General features: G+C 43.2%; 1 protein-coding gene and 1 pseudogene across 2 annotated transcripts in view; one reads left to right on the plus strand and one right to left on the minus strand.

The window, feature by feature from the left end:
* The window catches only part of adamtsl3 (ADAMTS-like 3), a 601993-nt gene that overhangs the window by 153824 nt on the left and 425171 nt on the right, over positions 1 to 22998 (plus strand). The window lies entirely within an intron of this gene.
* LOC144668462 (U2 spliceosomal RNA) lies at positions 12062 to 12226 on the minus strand (annotated as a pseudogene).

Raw genomic sequence — 22998 nt, forward strand, 5'->3', positions numbered from 1 at the left:
GAGCAGGAAATCTGTGAAGCACTGGGGACTGTATATATTTTTTTAAAAAATAATAATTTGGAGGCATACATCTTCAGAACCATGTGAGGGAGGAATACTGTCAGGATCAGAATTTCACTGTGAGTCCAAAGGATTGCCTGACAGGATAAATTCCAAAGCTGGTCACAAAGGTCAAACAAAATGGAGGAAGGTTTTTTTGTGATGAAAACAGAGATTAGAGTTGGTGGCTAATGGTATGTGAAAAAAGGTCAGCTTTGGTTTAGTAAAGACAGTAATTGCATGTCAGAAAAGAAGGAGGGTGGAACAGAAGATTCATGCGGGTTGCAGCCGAAGAGTTTGGCACAGGACCAGAAGGAATAGCTATTGGATTTTGTATGTTTTTTCTCCTGCTAATTCTTTCCATCATTATTCATACTAGCTGCTGCTGGAATTTTTTTTTTAAAAAGCTCCATACAAAGAGGTAAGTAAGCAGTGACGGGTGTTTTGAGCTTTGAATTCTGCTTCACTCTGAAGCTTTCCTCCTGGCATCATTGATGTTAATGATTTGGGAGGAGCTTGCTACCAATCGATGAAAATGGTGACAACTTGTCCATCAGGCTACATCACGCTTTGAGCACAGACACCTTAATGGTCAGGCAGAGTGCTGACAGAGAAAGAAAGGGAAGGAAGCAAATCCTGCACTCCGGTTCCCATTATCTGTGGTGCATTCTGTTCAAAGATCTGCAAGTTGAGAATTGGCCTGTTCAGTCGCATGACCCACGGAAGAAACTTGCAATCCTGAGCAGACCTCATCCTTGACCCGAGGGGCAGTCGGCGACTCGGTTGACTTCCGGTGGATTCCTTGTGTCCGATGGAAATGGAGTGGTGACCGCTCTATTCTTTCATTCCTGCACAACACCCTACCCCACGTCATGTCAATTACCCTGGCCGGGAGTTGTGAGCAGACTAATGACATGTTCACGTAAAAAGGAATTCGTAACAGAGACAGTCGGGAGCACAGTCTGTTAGAAATGGGTCACCTCTTGTTTTGCTTGGCACGACAGTGAAAGAATAATGAGAAAAATAAGATGATATAGATATTATGAGGCTCGTTATTCCTTCAGGAGTTATGTTACAAAGACAAGATAAGCATTTGTGCATGACCAACAAATGTATCTATCTCTTTGGTATTTGACCACTACCTTGGGACTGGTACTGGACATGTCAGTGATGTCCTTTATATCAATACCTCTGCTTCCTACAAGACAGGTCATCATGGAGTTGTGCCACCTGCTGCAATATAACCTGCAAACAACATCTGGATCGAGAATATCTTTCCAAAGAAATTAACACTGTTGCAGCTAGATGTTTTCATGTCAGTGGATGCATCCTAGGAGCCATCTCCGTGACACAGATCTCCCCTTTTCTAACAGCATCTTAAACCTGGTGCCGGGTCAAGGGAATCCCCAAACGTCCAGTAGCAGTGCGGTCAGCAAGCAGGGTAATCAAACTTAAATATTCTCACACACAGCAAACCCGGGAAATTAAAAGCACGGAATCCCTTCGCTTTGGTTTATATTTTCAGAGAGTGAAATAAATGATTATGATTGGATTTAGGTAGAAGCTACAATAAAGATGAAGGGTTGAATTTTCAGTCCCTCGAGGCTGAGATGACAGTTGGGCGGGTGTAAAAATGGACACCACAGCGGCAGCACCAAGCCCATTGTCTGTCTGCTCCCACCCACCTACATAGCCCATTTGCCCGAGGGCCGATTGAAACCCTTAAATAGCCTACTAATGTCCACTTAAGGAGCTCCTCTTGTTGCCGCTAGGATTTTTAACAGAATGGGAGAGGCCCACGCCAAGCATACAGGCTGCCCAGTAAAAGCTGACAGTCTATTGGCCAGGCTGGTTGGGGGAGGGGGGGACGGGGGAAGAGTTCCGCCTCAAACCCATTAAAAGCCAGATGGCCATTAAATGACTGTAGAATGAGCCAGCCAAGAGCAAGTGGACTCGTCCGCGGCTTTACTCTGAGGGGAGCGGACACCAGCTCCACTGTAAAATTCAGCTGGAAGTATAAAAAAAAGTGGAATTTTTTATCAGAAGAGAAATTTGACATTGAACAAATATAAAATTAGTATTTCAGGGTCTGTAAAAATTATGAAGTTAGAAACCCAGGTATACCTAATTCAATGAGGTGTAACTTTCTCAAGAGTTTTTCAGCGAGGCTAATAATATGAGTGGAAGTTTTTGTCAATTCACTGTTTAGGTATTGCATTCTGGGAGGATGTCAACAGTGTACTCTCTGCAGGAGCTAGAATTACCGACAGCAAGTTCTGGTTTTCCACTTTGTGCTGGGCATGTGGAAACTCCTGAAGTTTCTTCCAATTGCCGGGGAGTAAATGTTGGCAAACGTCAACAGTTCAACCTTCATTACCACCGAAAATGTTGTCAATGTTTCGGGTTAATGGCCTTTTTGTCAAAATGGTACGTTCTCCCTGAAGGTTGTCAACCTGAAACGTTAACTGATTTTCTCTCTCCACAGATGCTGTCTGACTTGCTGAGTATTTCCAGCGTTTTCTGTTTTTATTTCAGGTTTCCAGTGTCTACAATAGCTGGTCAGCAAGTAGCACAGGCAAAATTTAAAAATGCTTCAAAGATTTTCAACTTCCCAAGGAGAGCAAGTTTTCTTTGGCACCGGTTTACAGTCGACCATCTGCTGATGATTCTCTTTTCACATATCTGCCACATGCAACTGACAAAATTAAACATTTACCTTTAGCTTGCACTTTTAGCTAATACTCTCTGCATAATGATTCAGCCCCTATTGCCCAAGGTATCAAAACAATTCTTCTCTTGCTTTTGAAGGCTCACTGTTATCAGCTTGGCCCAGCCTTGGTATTATTGTTACTTGGTATTATTGTCTTTGAATCATAAGGCTGTGAGTTCAACTCCCATTCCAGGATTTCGATGCATAATCTAGCCTCACATTTTCGTGTTGTACTGGTGGGAGTGCTATATTCCTGGAGGAACTTTAAGTTGAGGCACTTTTTATGATTCAAGTGGGCAATTGGAAGAACAGTGCAAAGCTCTCTGGTGTCCAGATCAACATTTGCCCTTCCACCAGTGCCACCAATTACTTGATTCATCTGACTGCTGCTTGTGGGACTTTGCTGTGTGCAAATATGCTGAATAGTGTCACGGAAACTTTTGCATTCACCTATATGCAAGGGGACACAGCCTTGGTTTAATGCATCTTCCAAATGACAGCGCTCTAATAATGCCACATTGCCACATTCCTTCAGTGCTACACTGAAGTCTAAGCCTGGTTATGCACTCATATGTTGGAGTGGGACTTGAATGCTGAAAGACAAGTGTTACCATTGTGCCAAGGTTGACACACTGATCTCAAGATATGTAGCCAAATTGGCAGAACATGCATCACTAGAGTTTGTTGCTGAGGAGACAGTGCCAAGAATTAAACAGATTCAGTTGTGCAAGGCAGGGAGTGGTTCATGAACTTTGCATATTGTAAACACCAACTGGCACTAAGGAATCTTTTCATTCCTCCGCCTGAGAGCTCACTAATTCTATTGACATTGAAAGAACTGACAAGACATATATGACCCATTAAGACAGAGTTCCAGGTAAACTAAAGACTGAATGCACCCAGTCCCTCCAGGAAGGTTAACTTTTGGTATAGTAATGTAGAATATCTTCAATAGATAGCTCAAATCTTAGTGGCCTTGATATTACTTGAAACACCGGTCATGAGATAGCCGTGCTCACTACGTAACATGAAACCCAATCCCTTAAAGTTAGGCAAAGCAAACAAAAAGTGTCCCCAATAGGCATCGGAGCTATTTTGAATCATTATCCAAGAAAACACCTCTACCTCAGACTGGTTTTGACCTGGTAATGATTTCTTAGTACAGATTCCACCCTCTAATCCAATGGCCTTCTGCATTTGAGAAAACAAAGCTAAGCCTGAAGAATTTACCAGGGGCCCATACAGCCCATTGGAAAACTAATTTGACTCCATGAAGAAGACTGTTAGGGATATTGTAGAATCTGCATGTTGTCCACGCTTCAATGGGATGGTAGACTAGACTCTTAACGGCCAGTGAAACCCTTTTGCATCATTTCAGAATGCCCCAACAACCTATTGGAAATAGGAGAACCTTGAGGGGCAGGGTAGGAAGGAGGTTATAACGCGAAGAGCTGTTGAATTAAATGCCTGTAGGTACATTATTGGATCAAAACTCCAAATACACAGAAGTGTCTTAAAACATGTGTTGTCTAAAGCTTCAGTCTACTGAATCTAAGTTGCTGCAGCTTTCAAATTAAAATCTTCACATAGAACTTATCAGGCCACATCACCATGGCCTACACGCACAAATGTCCAGGTCAACATACATAAAATATACAATCCGTGATTGTACTTTGTCCCTAGAGACTTGGCAGTACCTTGGCTGACTTGACAATGGTATTTCAGGTCTGTTTCAGGCATGGGAAACCTAGCATGTTGGAGAGTCCTGATATGCTCACTTTACGAGTTCAACTGGATAGATGCAGTTGACTGACAAATCAATCAAAAAGGGTTCTATCCAAATTAGGATGGTATTCCATAAAACCCACAAGCAGAATTTGCTCACACTTCTAATTAAGCGCAGAAACTGGGAAGGGCATTTTTTTTTTTAAACCGTTGGCCACCCTGATCATTTTGTTCACAGGATACGGGCAAACCTACCAAGGCCATATTTGTTGAACACTGCTATTCTCCTGAGAAGGTGGCTGGTGGCTCTTCTCCTTTAAGCCACTACACTCACTACCTGTGCTGATGGTGGCCCATAATTGTGTTGGGTAAGAAATTCCAGGACTTTTGGCTGATTTGTCATGAAGGAATGATGGTATACATCTGACTCAGGGCGCTTTGTGACTTAGAGGACAACTGTGGACCATAGCTGCTCAAAAGCGCTGTGAAATCTAAGGCCAGGCATCAATATTTGCATCACATAATAATCCAGTCAAATGAATAAAAATTGGGCACAAAGCATTTAAATATTTAAAATTTCATTCCAGAAATTGTATGACAAACTCTTAATTACTGCAGTTGGCTGGGCTTTGGCTTCAGAACAAACCAACGAACTGTGAAGTTTCTAGTCTGTAGCTCCAGAAATGAATCAAGATTCTTGATTTTCAATAGAACATAATTTGAGTCGCTCTTGACATTTCTTGTGTTCTTTTCAGCTTGTCCAACCAGATTGAGAAAATGCCTTATTGTGACATACCTGCTGAGCTGCTTAAATGAGGAATGTAGCTTCCTCAAAGTTATGAATGTATGGATAGTTGTCTTTTTGGATTATTTATGTAGGGAAGTGTAATTTGCCTCAGCTCTTGTTGATTGTAAACTCCTGGATGCGATTAACATTGACACCCATTGTTTTGTTGATGAGGCTACAGTCTACAGAGTGAGCAAGGTAAAGAAATTAGCCATAGTCCATGAAGGCTTGTAGGCAGCACTCTCCATTAGAGAGAGAGAGAGAGAGACAGTTGGTTCTATAGCTTGAGGAGTGGTGCTCTGCATCAAACACGGGGCAAGGTAAGGGAGCAAGACTCTAAGTTTATAGAGTGGCTGTTTTCCAATTTGAGCAAATTCAAGCAGATAAATAGAGGTAGACAATTTGGGGTTGGGGGGAGGAAACTAAAGGTGGACTTTTCCATCCTGGGACTAAATCCCGTGGCGTGGAGGGGGAGTGTTTCCTGCTGAGAAGGCCGCTGGGAATTTGCATAACCCCGGCCTCATTAATTGTGCAGCCGGGGATTCCCTGGCGTATGGCGCGGCAGGATGAGCCGGATAGTTTGCATTCTTCCATCATACCCGAGCGCCATTTTTAAAAGGCGCACGGACAGAGCTGACCCACTGTTGAAGATATAAGATGGAAAAAAACATTTTGTTGAAGCTTTTCGTCTTGCACTCATCAGGACAATCGCAAAAATACCAGTGTCAGGGGAAGCAAAAACTTGTTCTTGTATGAGAAGAGAGTGCTGATTGGTTGGCAAGTGGACTCTGACTGGTAGAGGCGTTGCCATGGAGAATGTACCAGTTGATGGTGACTGACAGTTAAGTGCCGAGCATCATTTTAACTGCCAACATGTAGACGCTATGTTTGTCCAGACTTGTTCTGGATGGCGTGATTTCCTGCTGGCGGTGGAGGTGACCGGGAGTGGCGGGGGGGTGGGGGGGGTGTAACCCTGGTCAGACCCTCAGCTGCATTCCATTAGCAGGATGCAAATCGGTTTCACGCTGGCCTTTGGCAGGAATGGCACCCTGCCACGATGGGCGGGAGTGCAAGATCCCGCTGTCATATTACACCGGCAGGAAACCGATTTTTCAGCTTCCACTGCATTGTGTCCCCACCCCCCCCCCGCCCCCAGCCCACTATTACACTCACGTGGTGGGGGAGGGGAATTGGAAAATTCCACCCTAAGACTGAACAACAACTTGGATTTATATAGCACTGTTAACAGTATAACACCCAAATGTATTTCACCAGCGTTATCGGACAGAATTTGATACCAAGCTTCAAAAGGTGATATTAGGGTAGGTGACCTAAAGCTAGTTTTACAGACTGTCTTAAAGGATGGCAGTGGGCGGAGAGGCAGTGAGGTTAAGAGGGGGGGACTCAGTTAATAGCTTTGTTGATGCGTCAAAGCCATGTAAGTCCACTGTTAGGGGTAAGACCACTCGACCCATTTTATGATATTCTGTCCTGGCAGCAAAACCTCATGTAATGGGAGTGCACTTTTGGAATTTGAATGACCTGTGGAGTTTTTCATCATTAAAATGGATGGATTTCTGTTGCAGCCGTTCTGCTGTTTTGATGTGCTTGAACATTATTGCTTGTCTGTTAGTCCCAAGCATGAGCTAGATTTATTTTGATTCAATGCAAAGACTTTATTAGATAAATGTGAAGAGAATTTGGCATTTAGGTGAAGTTCGGTACAGAAAGTCAGGCTGCTGCTGTATGTTGTCAGCAGGTTGAAGATTAATCTGGAACATGAAAAGACTGAGAATATGGAAGACTTGTTTAATACTTGATAGAAGCCATTTTTCAGTCTCCTCAGGTGAGTTTGCAGTCCTTTGTTTTTGCAGGGATATTATAAATCAATGCAAAAGTTAAAATATGGACCCAGTTCTTCCATTCTCCGGAGGTTTATACCCTGGTGGTATCCCGGAAAACGCACTGGGGAGCCCCCTGGAAGTCCCCCTGCATGGGAAATTTTCCGGGAAGTTTCAACTTCCACTGGGCAATTCCCCTGCACCTGAAACCCTCTGAAACTCCGATTTAAAGCAGGTTACTTCAGTTGCTTCCAATTCTCTTAGCAGAATAGTTACACAGGAAAAGTTAGAAGGATTAAAACCAGTTCTATCTCCTGGGTGACTGACACCTTGGCCACCCCCTTCCCCACTCTGTCACCCCCTGACTAAACCGCCCACCCAGAACCCCACTGAACCCCTCCCAACTAGCTCCCCCACCCCCCAACTGCCCGAGTAACTCCCCACCTGATTACCCGCCCACGCCCCGACCACCTGACTACCCCACCTCCTGATCCGCCCCCCACCCCCGACACATGACTACCCCTCACCCGCTCATCTCCCCAGCCCCCACCGACTAAACCCCCAACTACACAACTACCCCCCACCTCCCAACCTCCACTACTCCCTGACCACCTCCACCCCATGACTAATGTCCAATTCCTGACCCCCCCACTCCGACTAACTGCCCGAATGCCCCTCAACCCCTGACCACCCAATACTCCCCAAACCCAGGCTACTCCCAATCACCCAAACCCCAACTAATCTCTCCCACCCCACAACTAACCCCTCACCTCCCCAACACCAACTACCCCCCCCCCCCCTCTTTCTACACCCCTCCACAGTTCAGTCATATCTCAGGAAATCTTGGGGGTAGCAAGTCATGGTACATGTGCATGTAGCAAAAGTAAATCACAGGAAACAAGTAGCACAAAAGCACATTGATAAAGCAACTGCTCAAAACCATTAGGATCACAGTTACTACTTCAACTTCAAAAGGGTATTCTGGTGCACCCCAAACCCCCTGACCACCCAACTAACCCCCACCCCCTACCGACCATCCGACAACCCCCCCATCCTCTGACCACCCGATTCATCCTATTCCCTGCCCATTTACCTTACGCACTTACCTTCTCTTCTAGCTTGCCAAAGTGGCTGGGACGTTTAAACCGACCGGCATATGGCAGCTAGGGCCATAAAAAGGTCGTGTGGCTTCACTGCCCTGACGACCCTGCACTGCAAGGAAGGACCCCAGGAGCAGCTGCACTGCACGTTTCTCAGCAGGGCCCAGGTGGGAAATTTGGAGGAGAAACGTGCAGCTCCAAACTAAGGTAAATAAAAAGGAGTGGAGTGGCAATCCGACTATGATTGCCACTCCATGGACGATTGGGCCAATAGTGTATTCGCTTCCACTTGCGTTGGATCAGAAGAAAACTGGAATCCTTTGAGTGGTTTTAATTTTCTTTAATAGACAGTAGACAGGGAAGAAAGAAAAATGTAGCATTTCACCAGTGACAGTCTTGATTGAGCACTCCTCTGAGTCAAAAGGTCCATGGGTTCAAACCCCACTCCAGAGAGGAGTCTCATCAGTGCAGTAGCGAGGGAGAGCTGCAGTGTCGGGGAGTACTGTCTTTCAGATGGTATGTCAAGCAGAGGTCCTGTCTGCCCTGAGTGCACTGTTTAAAGGAAGGACAGCATGTCCACACATTGCCTTTTCCAGCTAAAAAGCTTGGGGGGCAGCCATTCTCTGGTTCATTCCCTATGGTTAATGCCTTGACCAGTCAAAGTCGACCTGCCTGGGTTGAATCTAAACAAAAGCTTGGCAGTTAACTGATCCCTGGCACATTCTTCATGGCAACGTTTCTACAAATCAGAGTCCACTTGCACTCTCTCCTCATGCAGTATAAATTGTTGTTTCCATTAGAATTGGTACTCTTGTCAATCTGTCCTGCCCGTACAACACTAAAAGCTTCAACAGCATCTTTCTTTTGTTCAGCAATACGTAAGGATAACAGAGTTCTCCTGTTGTCCTGACCAGTATTTATTCCTCAATCAACACCATCAAAAAAAAGTCATCTAGTCATTTATTTCATTGATAAAAGCAAAATACTGCGGATGCTGGAAATTTGAAACCAAAACAGAAGATGCTGGAAAAACTCAGCAGGTCCAGCAGCATCTGTGGAGAGAGGAACAGAGCTAATGTTTCGAGTCCATATGACCCTTCTCCAGATGGCTCTGAAGAAGGTTCATATGGACTCAAAACATTAACTCCGTTCCTCTCTCCACAGATGCTGCTAGACCTGCTGAGTTTTTCCAGCATTTTCTGTATTTATTTCATCGATGTTGGTGGGAGATTGCTGTGCACAAAATGTCTACTGTGTTTCCTATATTACAACAGTGGTGACACTTAACACATCGTTGACTGAGAAATGATTGTCCTGAGGTTGTGAAAGGTGCTATATAAATGTAAATGTTTTATTTCCTGTATTACATAGCATTAAATCATTTTAATGCTGTCTGAGTCCTGCTTGTCATGTTTTAATGCACATTTTTTTTAATGTTGTGTACCAGTATCTCTTTTTGAAATTTTAGGAAGTAACTGTGATCCTAATGGTTTTGAGCCATTATTTTATCGATGTGTACTTGTGCTGTTTCTTTCCTGTGATGTTCTGCTGTGATGGTACTTTTGCTTCATGTACACGTACCATGATTTATGTGCCACACACTGACTCCCAAATTTTCCTGAGAGATGATTGAATTGTGCTAATTGCACCTCAGGAACGATATATTGACATTTAAGTGGGCTTAGCGCAGAGCCACCAGAATGAAACCGGTGTTTAGAGGGTTAAGTTATGAGGATGGAGGTGGTGGTGGTGGTGGGGGGGGTACTTGATTACATCTGTGTTGCCCATCAGAGATGTGTGCACATTGCTTTGTCTTGCATGAATCAAGAGGGATTTCCTTCTCTTCATGTCTCATGATTCTGTTCTAATAGTTGCTGGCATGAGACCAGTAGCACAATCACACAGGTCAGTCATTGATCTCTTGAAAGCTGTCATAACACCTTAAATTTTAAAGTAATTTTGCTCCTCCAGAGGGAGATGAGAAATTTTGATGCACATCTAGCTGTTATGATCTGGAACACACTACCCAAATGGATAATGCAAGCCGATTCAGTAGACCCTTCCAAAGGGAATTGTATATATACTTGAAAAGGAAAAATTTGCAGGGCTTAGAGGAACCAGCAGGGAAGTGGGACTAATTGGATAGCTCTTTCAAAGAGCTAGGACATTAATGACGGGTTCCTTCTCTGCTGTATGACTTTATGGTGCATTGCATGTGCGATAGCATGACTAATCTCCATGACTGAATTAATATGGCTGTACCCTGTCACCTTGATGGTATAATTGAAAGTGGACTATTCAATAATCAAATTGCAAGTTCCAAGTTTTTATTTTTACAGTATGCTTATTGGAATTAGTGCTGAATTAGCACTGAAATTGCCAAAAAAAAAGCAAGAACAAAAATAGATCGGCATATCAGATGGAACGCAAGTTGTACAGAGAGGTCCCATTGTTAGACAATGTGAAGGTTCACTATCCCCGTACCAGGCAGAGCTATCTCAGAATGGTGAAAGAGATGTACCTAAGGAGACTGAGGCTTATCAGCGCGACTGTGTGTGAGTTCTGTGCACCTTCAGAAAGACCTATTAATGAGATGTTGCATCTGTCTGACATTGCCAGTGACCCTCGGTTAGTATGCATTAGGCTCCACCCAGGTGAGCACCGGGAACATCTGCTGTGTTGACCACTTTCCTCTGTACAGATATATTATTCAGCAGGGCCAATGATCTTGCTGCTTATCAGTAATACCAGTATGAAATGGCATAAGTCTGGTGTGTTTTTTTACTCCATGGGGGTAATTACTTACATCTGTGTTGCCCATCGGAGACATGTGCACATTCCTGTGTCTTGTACGAATCAAGAGGGATTTCTTTCTCGTCACGTCTCATGATTCTTTTCCAAGTTGCTGGTTTGCAACCACGAGCACAGAGCCCTGCAGACCAGCCATTGACCTCCTGAAAATTGTTACAACACCTTAAATTTCAGGGGTTTTTTTCTGCCATTGTTACATGTAGGTAACCCAAGGGTGGAGGGATGGCTGCTGAGAGAGCTTGGCTACCCTTCACCAAGGCTCATGGCACCATTACATCAATGAGAAACAGGTGCACACCACGGGAACAGTGAAGCTCATGCTGCATCTAGAGTCATTATTTTTTTTTAAGTTAAAAAGTGAATTTATTGAGAGTTATAAATCTACACAGGAGATTGATTAAACAGCAGGCAAACAACAACACAGTATTCAGCTTACATCAAACTTTGAATCAATCAAAATAACAAAGCTTTTGAAAATTACTCAAGATCTTTCCCAGAACATGAAATGAATCTTGGAAGATTGTAAAGTGAACCTATCACATAGTTATTACATTGAGGTATGGTGGGCTGAGGGAACTCAGGTCTGTAGAGACTCTTCGCCCCCCAACTCCCTCACCATACTCAGAATAGTAGCCCTCCCAGGCAGGAGAGTACAAACATTACCCATGGCATTTGTCAAACACCCATCAACTGTAGAGGATCTGTCTATAATCCACATCACCAACTAAAGCACGGTACGATTCTACCCCATACCCATCCCTGAGAGCTGGCTCACTTTACTAACGCGCACACACTCACATCAGGGGAAACTCTGTCAGAATACTACAGACAGAAGTTTCTTTAACATCACTGTGCTTTAGTCTGGCTCCCAATTCCGATGGTCAGAAATGACACCGACCTTTAGTGGCACGGGATGGAGCTGGTTCCCAGCATACAAACACATGCAGAATTGAAGAGATTGAGAGAGGTTTGCAAATCTGTTCAGAATGGGTAATAGGTGAAACAATCCTGACACGGGTCAAACCGGAAGGGTTTGTCCCCTGTGTGCGTTTGCTGATTTTCCAGGAGGTCATCTTAAGGGGCAAGTCCCTGTTCCATCTCCCGGCCCCAAAAATCAATTTAATATTTAGCCCCCAGGTGAGGGACGTTTCAGATATTAAACTGATAAGAATAGATACTGCACTTGATCTTAGCCAAAAGGCCGATAAGCATATTAGCCTGTTAACTGCCTTGACTGACCAGGGAAATGCTACAATAACAATACCGCCAATGTTTAACAAATAATTTTCATCTGCTATGTGCTGTATAGCGCTTGCTCTGCCAATAGGCAGTGTGTTGCAAGATCAAGAGCAGGATACCAAAGCCATAACAGAGCATAGTGATAAAAGTGACAGGAGGAATTAGCTGCTGAACTATGAATCAAGAGGACCGAGTGCGCTGGATATTGATTCAAGGTGCCTTTCAGTGAATGCCAGAACTGCATTATTTCTTAATATTGCGAAGTGCATTCGTAAATCCCACAATTCAGCTTCTCGTGGCATTTTCTAACACAAGTCCTCAAATAATTCCAGATTTTGCAGAGCAATATTGACAGCCTGTTGAGATTTTGATGGCTCAAACATTCCTGTATCAAAGAGGCATATGCCATGGAGGACAGTACAGCAGCTGTCAGAAACATACTCCCATGCGTGCTGTTGCAGTTGGCAGTAGAGAGAACCTATCATTCTGTATGGATCTGGTTACTGGGTTCCTCTCTTTCTTCTCCAAACTGTACAGTTGCAAATTATTACATATCTGGTCCCAATAATTCGTGTAAAACTCTGTTTTAAGTGGGGCATGATAGTGCTGAATTTCCGGGTGCTGCAGTAGAGTAAAATGGGCTTTTACAAACACCACCATTTACTTCTCTCATGCCCAATGTGACTTACTGCTTTGCTACCTTCAGCCTCACCGTCTATCTCTTCTGATATGTGTAGCTGTGCTACTATGTAGCAGAAATATCGGTTGTGAATCAATCTTATCAGCAATGGATAACTTGGGTTCCATGGCTATACAAACCCCACAAATCAATAATTCATCATCTTCATCAAAACTTTGTCCTCCCACATTCATGTTTCAGCACTACTTTCATTGCAGTATATTCCATGTGAAGCTACTGTTGCATATGTGACAACAATAGGACAACAGTATGAATCCATTTTATAAATTGGCATTTCCAGTATGGAGTTTCCCAGTATGGGAGTATATCTCAGGAATTTGAGTGGAGTATCCATATCTGAATTCCTAACCTGTATTTCCATTGCATGAGTTTCTTCACTAGATCATGTTTGCTTTCTAAATGCCATGCCAAGTGGCATGGGTGACCATGGTCTCCCAAACTTTCTGATCATAGCAGCCGTGGATGACCTCACTGTTGGAGTTCTAATTAAGCGCAGTAGTGTGATGACAATCCAGGTCCAACTGCAATTTATAGATACCTGTATGAGATGTTGACACCAGTGGTTCCAACAACATACATGCTGTTGCATTGATGAGGAGTGTTTGCACTAACCACACTTGACTAAGAAAAACATACATAATGAGGCTTGGCTGAGAGTCCAGACAGCTATTAAAATACCAGAACACCTGTTCCCCAGAGGAAACATTGTTTGATTGACAGCTCAGGCTCTCTGCAGCCAATTTCACAATGTTTGTTGACACAAGGTAATTGGTTTCAAGGGTTTGGGTTTTGTGGTTTTGGAACTTCAAAGGGCTTGGATGATTGACACTTTTATTAGCTTGGTCAAGATTTACTTCCAAGCATAAGAGAAGTATTGGTTGAGTCAATGAATTACTTTTTTCAAAGGTTTTTTTTTAATACATCCCACTATACACAGTGGTGTTCATTGGTTTTAGAAAATTTTTGAACTTACCTTATAAAAGGTACCCTCATGCAGACCAGGGTTCATGACTTCTCCTAAGGGGCTGTGAACTACAACTCTCTAAAAAGCTGGCCCGACTCTGTGAAAATTGTGGAGGAGTAGGAGATACCTATCCCCGCAACGTAGTTGACCAGATCGGGAGTGCCGGATGCGAGTTCCTGACAGGAACCAGCCTGCATCCTTTAAAAGAACACCACAAAATTAGAGATCCTGGGAACAGGGTCAGGAATCTCACAATCGGGACCTGCCTACCATTTTTTAAAGGGCTCCCAAGTCAACCCGACTGAATGAAAATCCAGGCCGTTAGTTCTGTTTTTCTCTCTCCTCAGGTGCTGCCTGACCTACTGAGTATTTCCACCGTTTTCTGTTTTTATTGCTGTGTAAGCTTCCTGCTAGTAAATGTTTCTGAGCAACATTCCATGCTCTGCTTCCTTGCAAGTACTGCATTTAGAACCAGAAAATGATGCAGCACAAAAGTAGCCCATCGTGCTTGTGTTAGCTTTTTGATAGGACCGTCTAATTTGTCCCGCTCACTACTCTTTTCTCACAGCCCTGTATTTTTTGAATGTTGTTGTTGAATTTACTTCCACCACAAAGAAGTATGTTTTCTTGAGTGGAATTTAATGCCCTCCCCTGAGTTTGATGGATGGGGTGGGTATTTAACCAGGCAGGATGGTGACAGGGGGATCATGCCGTATTCCTGCTTCTGTCCCAATTAAGTCTGGGGCAGGAGGCTTCTGGATGGCCTTCCTACCCTGCCTCCAATTGATGTCCTTAAGTGGGAAATGAATACCCACTTAAGGGCCTCATCCCGCTGCTGCTAATATTCAGTTGCCAAGCTAGAAACCCGACAACCGAACCCTTGCTTGCAGGCCTGTGGCGGGTTGCGGGGGAGGAGGGTGATGGTGGCCGGGGTGGTCAAGTGGCAGGAATGGTCCCCAGCCATGGGCAGGGCAGTTGCCACTTGAAGTCTGCAAGCAACCCCAGTAACCAAACCCTGCCAGGGTTACTCGCCATCTTCCAGGGCGGGGATGGAGGGGATGCCCCTTGTTGTCAGGCACTCCTGATCGAGAGACCCATCACCGGGAAGAGGTGACCTGCCGAGAGCCACCCCTTGCCCTGTGACCCCCATCTCACCATCACTCACCTGTGGCCTGTATCCCTTGGCAACCTTGGGCCTCAGGTGGGTCACTGCCGGCAGCTGCCAACACTCCCAGTAGCTCTGCTGAGCAACAAAGAGCTGCTGCCCTCTTTTTGGTTGCTACTGGCCTGGTGGATGGGACTCTCATCCCCTGGATCCTTGATCCCGGGAAAGGTGTACTGCTACCCAATTAATTAGCACTCATTTCATTGGGCCTTCCCAATAAGAGGCGACACGGGGCTCTCATTGGCTCTCCAGCCAGTGGGCGAGACTCCTGTCACCTCCATTAAATACCACCCTTTGTGTCACCTTTGGACTTTTGCCATTCACCTTTAAATCTGTGTCCTCTGGTAACCAGCCTTCCTGCTCCTGGAAACAGTTTCTCCTTTTTCCCTCTTAACACAACCATTCATGATTTTGAACATCTCTATCAAATTTCCCCTTCTCCTTAGAACAGAGAAGGCAGGTTAACAGCCCCGATCTCTATCTCTCCACGTAACTGGTGTCCCTCAGGCCTGGCACCATCATAGCAAATCTCCTCTGCACCCTATTCAAGGCCTTGGCATCCTTCCTAAAATGTGGTGCCCAGACATGAATACACTTCCCCAGCTGAAGCCTAACCAGTGCTTTATAAAGGTTTACCATAAGGTCCTTGCTTCTATTCCTCTATTAATAAAGTCAAGGATCTCAGATGTGTTTCTTTTTATCAGCCCGTTCAACTTGTCCTGCCACCTTACAGGATTTATGCATGAGAACTCCCAGGTCACTCTGTACCTGTGCCTCATGTAAAATTGTATCATTTAGCTTATATTGCCTCTCCTCATTCTTCCGACTAAAATGTACTACTTCACAATTATTTTTGTTAAGCATAATCTAACACCTGTCTGCTGATTTCACCAGTCTGCCCATGTTTTCCTGAATCTGTTACCAGCTGCCTCATTGCTTACTGTGTTTCCGAGTATTGTATTATCTGTGAACTTTAAAATTTTGCCCTGTATACCCAAGTCTGGGTCATTAATACAGATCAAAGAGAGCAGTATTCCTAGTGTTGACCCCGGGGAACTCCGCTGTATGCTTCGCTCCAGTCTGAGAAGTAATTGTTTCGCACCAGTCTCTGCTTTCTGTCCCTTAGCCAATTTTGTATCCATGCTGCCAGCTAATTTTGCTAAATAGCCGGGATAGCTAACCCACTCTTTCTGCTCATTATTTCCTGACTTTAAAGGATTAAACTGTTTGCTGAGAAGACCACTTTTTACATGGGTACTCAGGGAGGTGTTTATCTTGGAGAGCAGAATTCTTGAACTCTGACATCTTCTTGATGTCTTTCCAACTCCTGCAGGTGCAGGAGACAGGATTCACACTTTATGCCATTACCTCCCCTGTGTGCTGCACCAGGCACTTTGGGGAGCTGTCTACTCCATGCATGTTTCTCAACAGACCTCCAGTACCCACCCTGTAAATTCCACTCTTCTAACCCTGGTGTGCTACATTTCACAGTAGCATTAGTCAGTTAACAGCTGACTTTCCTTACACAGTGCTATTTCAGCTGCTTAAATGCCTCCTATTCGCGTTTCACAACTGAATGAGAATTATTGAGTGTTCCTCTTCATTGACTGGCCCACAGTTTGGATGTTAAAGTGCATGTTTCAGGCATCCACTGAAAAGATAGAAACTGAACATGAAATAGCTTTTTTTTTAACTCTCGAAAGAAAGCTTAGTTTAATCATCACAGCGATTTATATTTAAAAAAAGACTTGCATTTACGTAATGCCTTGCATGAACTTAGTTTGTCCCAAAGTGTTTTATAGCCAAAAATAAGTTTTTGAAGGGTAGTCACTGTTGAAATGTAGGAAACATGGCAGCCAATTTGCTCACAGGAAAGTGCCACAAATGCCAATATGGTGATCTGTTTTAGTGATGTTGGTTGAGGAACAAATATTGAAAAAGAGAACTGGGAGAACTCACCTGCCCTTCTTCTAAATAGTATCATAGGATGTCTTGCATCCCATCCTCAAGGGTAGATGGGATCTCACTTTAAAGCCTTATCAGAAAGGTGGCACCTCCAACAGTGTAGCCCTTCCTCAGTACTGCACTGAAGTGTTAACCTGGATGGGTGTGCTCAAGTATCTGGACTGGCACTTGAATCCACAACCTTTTGACTCTGAGTTGAGAGTTCTACCAACCAAGATGTTGCTGACACATAAGGTTGCTTGAGATTCTTTGTAGGCACCATGTGGAACATGTTCTTCTTAAAGTGGAGGAACAAGAACTCCGATTGATAATTCCTACCCCTCATCATTGGAGAACAAGAGAAATCAAGAGGTCATCGTGGAGATCTGTCTATCCCATAGCAATAATGAAAACAAGGTCATAAAACAAATTCCTTTTTTAGCTCGAGAAGAAGCTTTTGTTATGTCCGTGAATCGTGAGAGCGTCCTGGCTTTCTAGATGTCACTGGCTTTCTCTCATTTCCCAATGACCTAAGACAATAAATCCAACCACCAGGCCGCTTGTGTTGTCAACAACAAATAGTGAGAATGGAGACCAAGAAACATGAGGGAAAACTTCTTCACCCAGAGGGTGATGGGTGTCTGGAATTCGCTGCCTGGTTTGGTGGTGGAGACAGAAACCCTCAACTCCTTCAAAAGGCACCTGGATCAGCTCCTAAAGTGCTGTAACCTGCAAGGCTACGGGACCAGGTGCTGGAAGGTGGGGTTAGAATGAGCGGCTAGTTTTTAAAATTTTTTTATTTTCGGCCAATGCAGACGCAACGGGTCGAATGGCCTCTTTCTGTGCTGTAACTAAACAGTAAAGCAGGAAAAGATGAAGAATACACGAATGCCGTTTGGCTGCTGATCTCGGTGCGTGAAACAAAAATGGTTGCTCTTTTCTGATATATTTTTGTGAGCCGATGCCTCAGGTAAATGGCTTGTGGTTGAAAATTTCACACCACAGTTTAGTCCAGTATTTACAACCTTAGTTTACTAACTCCTTACGGGAACATATGCCTTTTGAAGTTCTTATTGTCTTTCAGGCAAATCATTTCTGAAAACAAAATGGAATCAAAAAAAGGAACAGATTTTTTGTTTTTCAGAAATACAATCTAAATAGTGTTTTTTTTAGGAAGGGCATTGAAGATTACAGAACCAGCACCTCAATTGGATGTAAAAGCAATAGCATAGAGGGACGAAACCTGATTTAAACTGAAATTTCATCTGAAACCCTTATTCCTTTTAAAAAGAAAGCAATTGGGATATGTAGCATTGTTCATGACCTCAAGGCATCCCAAAATCACTTTACAACCAATGAAATACTTTTGAAGTATAATCACTGTTGTGGGAAATACAGCAACCAATTTGCAAGGTCCTGCAGTCAGTAGTATGATAATGACCACATCACCTGTTTTTCATGATGTTGGCTGAGGGATAAAAACTGACCAGGACACCAGCGAGAACTCCCCTGCTGTTTTTCGAATACTGCCATTGGATCTTTTACATTCACCTGAGAGGGCAGATGGGGCCTCGGCTTAATGTCTCACCTGAAGGACAGCACCAGGTTGGACTGACGTGTTCAAAGGCTACAACACAAAATTGTATGTCTGTGGCCCGTTTCATCTGAGAAGCTGTAGAGATAAATATTGAGAAATATGAAACCCAGTTTACAATGTGGATGGCCCATGACCTGGGAATGTTTGACGTAGTCATTACGATGTTAAAAGTGGAGCATGTGTCTTGGAGCCCAAGCATTGAAACCCCTCATCTTTGGCAGCACGGAATTCTAACCAAACAAATAATTTCAAGAGACTCTTTACTCATGTTATCTCGCTTGAAACTGGACTGGAGGGCCCACAGTTTTGCCATCGTGATTCAGATATTTCATATTTTCTGGTGTATTTTCGGAAATATTTTGCTCCGTTATGCCGCATAGAGTGATGGAAAAATATGTAGCAACAAACGTAAATGAGAAATCAAATGCCGAGTGCAGCTATTCCAGATTTTTTTTTTAAAAACCTCTTCCTTTGACACTGATATTATTGGTGTTGACATCATGTTGCATGTTGTGTGTATAATCCATCTGAAGCAAATTTGTATTTGCATTGTTCTTTCATGTTTCTTTATCGTTTTCCCTTCAAAATGAAAACATTTAAATTGAGAGAAAGAAGCCACATGTAGCTGAACTGATTAATCTTGCCACATTCAGATTTAGCAAGCCCGCTTTAAAATAAAAGACAAAATGCATCCAGTTTAAAAAAAATATCGCAAGCTGTGCATTTTTTCAAAGCTTACTTTTAATCAACGTGAAAACATAGTATTGCTAGATTAAATTGCATTCCAAATTTTTGATCAGAATGCAATAAGTATTCAGTGGTATTCCTGTTGCGACAGAATGAAATATTTTTGTTCAAGATTTAGCCTGAGATTAATTTAATTCTGTCATTGTGCGTAGGGGATTAAATCTAGCTGCATTTAGAGAAATCCCGACCTGACTTAGCTTAATGCAATGTTCTGATGATGTGTTGATCAAATGGCAGTTCACCTCAGGGAGAAGCCAGGTCACTCAATTCAAATACAAACATGGTGTTCAGATAGGTGCCTAATTAAAAAAAAAATCAAACCTAACATCGTCGTGATGTTGCTTGATTCAGGTTGTATTTTTCTGAGGGTTCGTTATCCTATTCTGCATTGATCATTGAACTTGTCATGGAATTTTAATGAAGCAAAAGGCTTTCCATTGTCTTTGAAATAAATCCATGTGAAACAAGTCGGGTACTTCTGTAGTTGGTGAGAATTTAATGTTAGTTGAGACTTGGCTTAGTATTGCTGAAAAAAGAGACATATTTAAGCTTTTCGTCTTGCACTCATCAGGACACTTTGCAAGAGTACCAGTATAAGGGGAAAACAACAATTCATACTGTGTGTGAAGAGAGTGCTGATTGGTTGGCAAGCGGCGTTGTTATGGAGAATGAACCAGTGATGGTGACTGATGCTTCACTGCCAAGCATTGTTTGAAATTTAAGCCAGGCAGTGTGACCCTGACTGGGGCTACCTGGTTTAAATTTCAAACAATGCTTGGCAGTTAACTGTCAATTACCATCACTGGTTCATTCTCCATGGCAATGCCACTTACCAACCAATCGGCACTCTCTTCACATACAGTATAAATTGTTGTTTTCTCCTTATATTGGTATTCTTGTGAAGTATCCTGATTGCTTATACATGTCTCTTCTTTCAGCAATACTCAAGCTCTATACTATAAAATGACCATGTTATAAATTGCTTCTAGATATCAAGGCAAGTGAAAATACCCCCTGAAACATAGACAAGTAAGGGTTCATCTATGAGATTAGTCAGGTATATGGAGCCAGATTTTACACTCTCCCGCCAGCAGTTTTGAAGGGGGTGGGGGGCTTATAAAATGCAGCATGTGGCCTGACCTGTCTCAAACTTTATGGGGGTGGTGGAGGAATCGGGTGGCCTGCACACCCTTTGGGCTTATTGAGGCCCTTAAGTGGCCAGTTACTGTAGAGGATGCCCTGGGGACATGGGTTCAAATCCCACCACAGCAGCTGGTGGAATTTGAATTCAATGAATGAATAAATATTTGGGATTGCAAGCTAGGGTCAGTAATGGTGCCATGAAACTATCATCATTTAGGGGAGGAAATCTGCCACCCTTACCAGTTGTACCAAGCTACGGAGAAGTCCTAATAGTACCCGCATCACAGACTGCAGTGGTTCAAGACGGTAGCTAACCACCACCTTCTCAAGGGCAAACAGGGGTGGGCAGCAAATGCTGGCCTAGCCAGTGATGCTCACATGAAAGAATAAAAAAAATGTACAGCCCAAAATCTTGGTGATTACAACCCTGACAGAAAATTACATTATGGAACTGCGTACACTGCTTCATTTGTAGGTCACAGGTGGCCCTATTTCTTTGTTACCCCTAGAAAGACATGAAGTTGCAGAGAAATTATGGCATTAAAAAGTTTGAAAATCTTCCTCCGTGGAAAATTGAAAATGATCACTGTGCCGTACACAATGCTGCTAGAGTCACGTTGACACAAAAACTGTTAACATCAAGATTAGATTGGAAGAAGGAAAAAGGGAGGATACGGGAAAAGAGTAGGTAATGTGATGAAGAGTGGTCCCGTGGAGTTAAGCACAGACTGGTTGGGTGAATGGATCTGTTTTCATGTTGTAACTTCTATATACAGAATTGTTTAATTGTGTGTGTTTATGTACATATATATATCTATGTATATATCTATGTACAGACTTAAAGTTTAGAGGACCCTTACACTCAAGTGAGGAAATCATTGGCACAGTGCATAGGTAATCAATAGAAGTGCATCCATGATTTCCCCAACATGAGCGTGCATTTATTCACTCTAGGAATAGAAACTCCCATGTGGGAAGCATGAGTTTGTAACATTACCATTTGTGTTTTGATGTGATAGTTGATATGCAGCTAGCATGAAAGGGATCATTATTTAAAGAGAAAAGCATTTCAGGGCTATGGGAAGAGTGGGACTAAGTGAGTTGCTCTTGCAGAGAGCTGGCATGGGCATGATGGGCCAAATGGCCTCCTCCTGTGCTGTAATATGCCAGGAGGCTTCCATCATAACTGTTACCACACGCTTGGATGTAGGTACATGCATCCAAAGTGTGATGAGGTACTGAAACTGATCATAGATACAACTAGATTTTGGACTATAAATAAATTTACAATAATCCAACTGTAAGCTCCCATTTATTTGCGTGAGACTCCATACCATCAGCATGAGCTCAGAAAATTATCCTGACACACTGGCCAAGAGCCTTAGGTTTCTACATTGTGTATTGTTCAGGTTACCGGAAGGCGAAATTGCCACGAGTACTGGGGTTTCCATGGCTACAGAAAGAACTACCAATGTAGGATACATACTTTTGGAAGCACTTTGTTCCCAGATTTCACAAAATGCTTTTCGTTGGAGGAAGCAACTTCCATCCACATTGAGTTGATAGGCTAATTTTAAGCTTATCTCAGAAGGCTGCCAAGATAGCCATTATACAAGTGTTTCAACTTCCATGCAGAATTGGTTTTCCCAACAGTAACAGAATTCAGTTACAAATTATATGAGATCTGAAATTACAGGCCTATCTGTTAGTTTCTTCGCAATTGTCAATCCTTACCTTCAAAAATTCAAGCTGTTTATTGACTTTCCAATGAAATGTACCTTTCAGGAGCCTGAGGTCAATGGCAGCATCCATCCCTACAGCTGTGTGTTCACATGCCCCTGAGATATCAACCACTCAAGCTACTCTTCAGATAGTCACCCATCATCGACCTCTAACTGATGGGCCATGGCAGTAAATTTACAAATTCACACTCCTGGCTTGGATAACCTTCCCTGCTTGCAATGTAAGGCATTTCGGTAGCGACTTCCCATGATTTTTTAACAATTACCTTTAATGGGCAGAACAGCCTGGGGAGTAAGCATCTGAACACCTTTTGAGCACTCGTGGCAGTAAGGATCCTTGCTGAAGATGTGATTTTGTAATATTATAACCTCACTCTGTGACATAGGGGTTCTGCTGACAAAGTACCCGAGGAGGATTCCATCATATGTCACCACCGATTCCTGAGATGTTGGACCTTGCACTGTGTGGGCGATGAGGTACTAAGCTCAGATGCTCATAGTTCTTTTGTCTGGGGACTGCTGGTCACAGCACATGGGACATTGTTACAAAGGAATAGAATCCCTCTGCTTTTGTTAATAGTGCGACAGTTGTTGGTGCAATTATCAAATTATGACACGTTTGCGTTTTTGACACGAAAAAATGTTCTGTTTGAAAAATAGTGTTCATGGCGCCGATATTATGAATCTCAACTTTGTATCCTAATACATTTTAAAAAAAGAAGCACCACTCAATATCATTTTTAA

The sequence above is a fragment of the Cetorhinus maximus genome, chromosome 26 (genome assembly GCF_964194155.1).
Source record: "Cetorhinus maximus chromosome 26, sCetMax3.hap1.1, whole genome shotgun sequence".
Lineage (NCBI taxonomy): Eukaryota > Metazoa > Chordata > Chondrichthyes > Lamniformes > Cetorhinidae > Cetorhinus > Cetorhinus maximus.